The 6,000-nt window shown below is 42.4% G+C and overlaps 1 protein-coding gene across 1 annotated transcript in view; it reads left to right on the top strand.

Moving 5' to 3' along the window:
* Window positions 1-319: 319 nt before the first annotated feature.
* LOC146785103 (uncharacterized) overlaps window positions 320-6,000 on the top strand; it is a 237,101-nt gene continuing 231,420 nt past the window's right edge. Inside the window, exon 1 of the mRNA XM_085636104.1 lies at window positions 320-454. The gene's annotated coding sequence lies outside the window, so the exon portion shown is untranslated. The remainder of the gene's footprint in view (window positions 455-6,000) is intronic.

Below are 6,000 nucleotides of genomic sequence, written 5' to 3'. Positions count from 1 at the left end.
TCAAGAGAGATGCTTGCCCACCGGATAACATACAACCTTTGCCACTTAGTGGCAGAGCGCGCGCGGACACCCTGAGGCCAAGCGTTCCATCTGTTACAGCAGGACTGAGCGCACGCGGACACCCTGAGGCAAAGCGTTCCATCTGTTACAGCAGGACTGAGCGCACGCGGACACCCTGAGTGAGGCAAAGCCTTCCATCCAGCTGACTCCGGGCAGCGCGTGAGCCCTTTCAGAAGGGCTCGGTTCCCTTATCTCGGCTTCTCTTTGCACAACCGGCTGAGGGCGAGACCACACGCGCCACTTCCGCAGACGGCGGAGGAAACAGAAGACACAAGTCCGCCCTTCTATATGGGCGCTAATCTTCGGCGACCGCTTTGAACTATTCCTTGCTTCGGAAGACGTTGCTGGCGATGTCGGGGCAGCTGGGTATATGGCATTAAACTGGCTACCAGAGGTAAGGCGAACGGCACGTTTTCTACGTGAAGTACATAAAAAAAGCTGACCTGTTGGTCTGCTTGATATGAAGGGACAACTTTTAGCTACAGGATGGGCACTAGGAACAAAAAAATTCAAACTTGGGAACGCAATCGAGTGGTCAAAATCGGAAGATATTTTATTCTAAGTAGACATGTGTTAGTATTAAAAAAGTTACATTCTAAATTCTAACTATTTTGCATTTATTCAGAGCTGTGTAATATTATTTTTTTATGTTGTGTTATAATGGTCTAGTAGTTAAGACTGTCAGTCTGCGGACCTGAGACCGAATCCCGGTCTCGGTACCTGATTATTCGCTGTGTTATACTGGAAAAATTACTTAATATTCCTGTGCAAAAATGTACATATGCAAAATGTAATTGTGTAATTATTTGATGTCACCAGCTAGGTTTGCACGTTATAAATCCACAAACATACTTACTTGTCTGAAAACGTTCCATCTATACAGTTCATAGGGTGACGGCCTCATTCTAGGTTACTAAGGACATTTTCTGCTACGGGGATCTTTTCACCTACAAAACATTGATTTCAGGTATGGCATATTTCTCTAGGTGTCCAACCATATCTGTAATAAGAGCTACTTATGTTCAATGAAAATCATCCCGAACTACTGACATTATCAATGTTGTAATAGTAGCTGCATCAGCCAAGGTTACATTAGTGGCCACCATTTTCCAGGCTACTATCAGTGGTCACTCAAGGGTTGCAAGAAGTAAGGTAAAAGAGGCTTTGTCAAATTGGAGTGCCTCTACACAGCTGAAGTGTCCTTGACACCAAAGTGTGTTAGGAATAAGTCTCCCCAGTGACGCATAATTTATCATTTACATATGTTTAACTATATTTTAAAAAAATAGCCTTTAGTCTCTAAATAGCTTATAAATTCTAAAAATAAATACATTTTAATTTCTAATACACCTCTCAATTTAGGTGCACATATATTTATTCAACCAAGCAAAATCTTCTAACTGAATAGGCTAGGTTGCACATAGGAAATGTACTTACAGGTAGCTGGGGAGCCCCTTGTTGGAGAAGCCTGGTCTAATCAGTTAATTTGAACTATAACAAGACTACTACACCCAGGGGCAGATTTACAATAACTGGCGCATCCCTGCAGATCAGCAGGGATGCGCCAGTTATTTTGCGTGACGTTAGGAACCCCTTGCACCAACACGGATGCGCCGCATTTACAATGCGGCGTACCGTGGCGCAAGGAGAAACAGATGCGTGAGGCATCTGTCAGTGTATAGGTGACGCAGTGCTGGAGCCATGTCGCAAGTACGACGCAACTCCTGCACTGCTCAGGGGCATCCTATACTGCAATGCTGCATCACTCCTTACGCCTGCTACAAGCAGTCATAAGGTTTTGACGCAGCATGGACGTAAAAGTGACTCAGTGAAATCTTGTAGATTTCACTGCGTCACTTTTACGGGGCTTCCATGCGATGGAACGCCCACCCTGCATACATTATACCTGACGCAGATATAATGTAGCGCAGGGCTTTACAACGTGACGCATCTCACTAGATGCGTCAAGTTGTAAATCTGTCGCATAGAGGCGCATGGTTTACGATGCCGGAGCGTCACAGAAGTGACGCAACGGTGTTGTAAAGATGATGCAAGGGGCTTGTAAATCTGCCCCCCAGAGTGCATTAGGCTAACAAGTCCAAGACTGGAAATAGTGTCTGTAATGAGCTAGAGGGTGGTGGTCACCCTAACTGTACATTATTTTTATCTTTACTAAACTAGGTTCTGCATCTTTACATGCTGGTACTTTCGGCTTTCTGTTGCTATTATAACGACAAGAATACAAAAACTAAGAGGTAAAGAAGAAAAAAATATGGATTCGATTTCTTACTTGATAGATGTCACCAGTCTGCGAAATTCAAACGTGCTTACATTGCTTGATAAGATGGTAAAACAACACACTGCTCTGAGCGCCGCCAAAGGAGACTTGTGCATAACCAGCCAGATGAAGACTTGAAATCTTGAAGTGCTGACTCAGCCTTTCATCTTGCCAGAGTTGGAAAAATGAGTACTATTGAGCCGGGCAACAATAACCATTATTGTTTCCGCATCAATAGACAATTCAGGGTGTGATCTCTATTTAAATGGTTGACATTATAACATTAGTAAATTAAAATCACACAGAGGGATGGTGCTTTTAAACCTTTGCTTTCTGCTTTTTCTGCGAAATTAGTATCACATATTGCAAGCTATCCATTTTCTGATTTTTGTCTTTGTCTGTAACACACGTGTAGTAGGAAAGGTGAGATTTTACAATGCATGCTTAGTCTATGTGAATTGTGAGCTATATAGTCCAGCATTCATATTTATTGATGCATTCATCCTTTTACCTAGACGCATCTTAAAACATAAACCAAGCACAGACAGGTAGCAGTTCACCGTACAGGCGGAGCTCTATTCTCAAAATTATTTGCACGTGTAAGTTGAGCTTATGAGTTTACACAGACAAAAATATTTACTAACAGTTGGTATTGCGTGAGTACATTTTCTACAAAGGACAGAGAATGGGCGTCCAAGGGTAGAAATTCCCTAAAACCTTAGGCACACCCAGAAACGAACCTGTTTGGACCCATTCAGCAGGTTTGCCATCCTTTACACGGTTGGGGGTTTAGACTTGTAAAATTCAAGAGTACACTTCTCTGCAAGGTACGAATGTGAAAGGATAACCCCAAAAATATTCTTGATTATATAATAAAAATAAAGTTACAGAGCGCAATTTCTTCTTTGTAAAGCCTTTCACATGCACAATTGTACACCACATACAATTAACCTGAGGGCGGAAATGCCTTTTGCATGTCAGTCCCTAAATAGGAATTTATTTAGATTCCAGGAGTACACATGAAAAACTGCATCTGTTGTAGCCTTACAGAAGTAGTCTTAGAAACCTATATGAATGCTAACAATTCATACATTCACAAACAAAGGTAAAAACCTAAGGTTTACTTTTGTTTTTTTTAAAAGCTTAAGCCATGATTAATTTTATTTTAATTACTTTTTATTGTGTTTGTATAGCGCTAGCACTACCAAGTGGTTGCTTCAAGGGACCTTGCAGGCAGGGTGGGATAGAGAGAAGCAGATCAAATGGAGAGCAACCAGGGACATCTTAAGGATTTTGGGGGCCCTGGGCCAAACGTATTTTGGGGGCCCCTGTTCGGAACAGCTTTGACTTTTTGATCCAGTTTCAGCTCCTTCATGCCCTCTTTGGCTAGAACACTGGCAATGCACAGGCACGCTCGTCCAAATTCTGAATGTGTTTCCATCTAATATTTAGTGACAGTGATGTGTGTTTTCAATATTGTAACACAGCAGCAGCTCACTAACATTACTGCAAATAATCTCTGTGACGCCCTCTCATTTCTTGTATGTGAGGTTCCTGATTTGATGTAAAAGAAACATGGATGTCGCATGAAACATAAACTCAACATTTCTCTGCAAAATGTCTGCAATCAACTTTCACACATCACCCACATTAAAAATAAATGAAAGGAACACGTTATTGAAAACAATTTGTTTAAGAATGATTCAAGGTCATCAGGGCAAGACTCTCTGCAGATCAGCGCTGGCTCTATCAGCGGGCCCCAGAAGGGCTGGGGCCCTTTGCCTGAGCCCATTTAACTCATGACTGAAAACGTCTCTAAGAGCAATTATGAAGGCTAATACAGTGTCATGTTTGAGTGGCAAGTCTTTTGCTGATTCTTCAAAAGCCCTGCTTGAGGTGAAGAGACAGGATGAGTTACAAACAGCACAGCTCGACCTTTCATCGAACCCATTTGTATCTAGATAGAAGCATAAAAAGACAGCTCTAGCAAACTAGCCTCTGGCCAGTTAGTAGGTAGTGCAGCAGCTGTGAGCTTACAGATCACATTGTTAATGACAGTAGAGGGGCAGACAACAGAAGTGTGCAACACTAGACTTTACTCTTTAGTGAATTAGGGTAGATCAAAAGTTGTGCGGTCGGAAAAGGGCCTTTGTTTTTTAGGGGATTCTCAAAGCTATTTGTGTGTATGTAAGTTAAGTTTGTGCATTGATAAAAAGATTTACTCAAAGGGAGATTTTGGTGAGAGTAAATGTAGTACAAGGTGTGGGATATGGATGCTCTAGGCTGGGAACAGCATAAAAAAAAAGGCGGGGGTTTGGTCTGGAGAAGGCACTTCTATATCGGAAAGTAGGACCTAATTTAGAGTTTGGTTACAGGGCACTCAGTTACAAATGTGACTGAATATCCTGACGGCCAAATCCTTGGTCCACCCACCTTATTTAGAGTCAGGTGGATAATAAGTATTATGTTGACAGAACCCCTGTTGGTCCCGTCAATGGAAACTTCCTCCGACAGGCCAACAGAGTAGGGGCCATCGCAGGAACGTCTTCACACTGTCTGCCTTATTTAGTGTGGATGATGTAAAGATTTTTTTTCTGTCTGTCACCTCCAGGATAACCTGGTGGTCAGCAGGGCCGGACTGGCTGTAGCGGGCACTGGGCATTTTTCTGGTGGGACGGAAGGGTGGGGGCCGGTTTTCCAGCAGTGCTGCATTATTGGCCCCCTGTAATAAAAACGGGAGCGGTGCAGCAGGAGCGGTGCTTTTCACTAGCACCCAGTGCCACCGGGGCCGGTCGAGCACATTGCCTGGGCTGTTTGCTGTTCCCAGTCTGGCCATGGCGGTAAGGAAAATGAAAAAAGCAGTAATGACTCTCAAACCCATGGAGAAAACTCCCAGGGTGTGGGGGCCATTGGTTGCTTGTTTTTCAAAAACAAACTCCTGCTTTGGGAGTTTATTTTTGAAAAACAAAAAACTTTTTTAAAGTTTGATAGCCGGCTGTCATGGCTGACTGTTAAATCCGTCACACTTTCCCTACATTGACAAAAATCTCCATGACAGCAGTTCCTGTCAATGTAGAGAGTAATTCACAGGCCTGGCGGGCAACTCTAAATTTAAAGGGCAAAGGTCCCTTCGAAAGGTGAAGGTGTTTTCCTTTGCAATTTTGATGGAGTAAACTGACACCGCCAAACTCTTCATCAGGCCCTAAGTTAGGAAGTTCAACTGCTTCTATGCAAGGGATTTTCACATGTGCAATTGTATATTGTATACAATGCAGATGCAGAAATGTCTTTGAATGACCGTAAATGGAAATTGCTAAATGTGGAGGAGAAACCAGCATTGTTTCCCTATACTGGAGAAATCTCACTTGATAGATTCTCCTCCGAATGTAGCCCCTCCTTATGAAATTAAATAATTTGTCATTTTGGCCAAATACTAAATTAGACCCTAAATACTCAGTTTTTAGTTGAAAATTATAAAAGGGTTAGTAGATCTTAGATGTTCATGACTCACCCTACAGCACTGTACATTTTGAGGCTGAGTAGGAATCTAAGATACTCAGTATTGTGAATACTACACCCAGACAATTCAATGTGATGAACTTCAGCTTTTTCATTTAAGAGTTTAACAATCTATGTGTACTGTGTTAGCATTTGTAGATTAG

Source organism: Triturus cristatus, chromosome 11 (assembly GCF_964204655.1).
Source record: "Triturus cristatus chromosome 11, aTriCri1.1, whole genome shotgun sequence".
NCBI classification, from domain to species: domain Eukaryota; kingdom Metazoa; phylum Chordata; class Amphibia; order Caudata; family Salamandridae; genus Triturus; species Triturus cristatus.
This window is presented reverse-complemented; position numbering and strand designations above follow the sequence as displayed.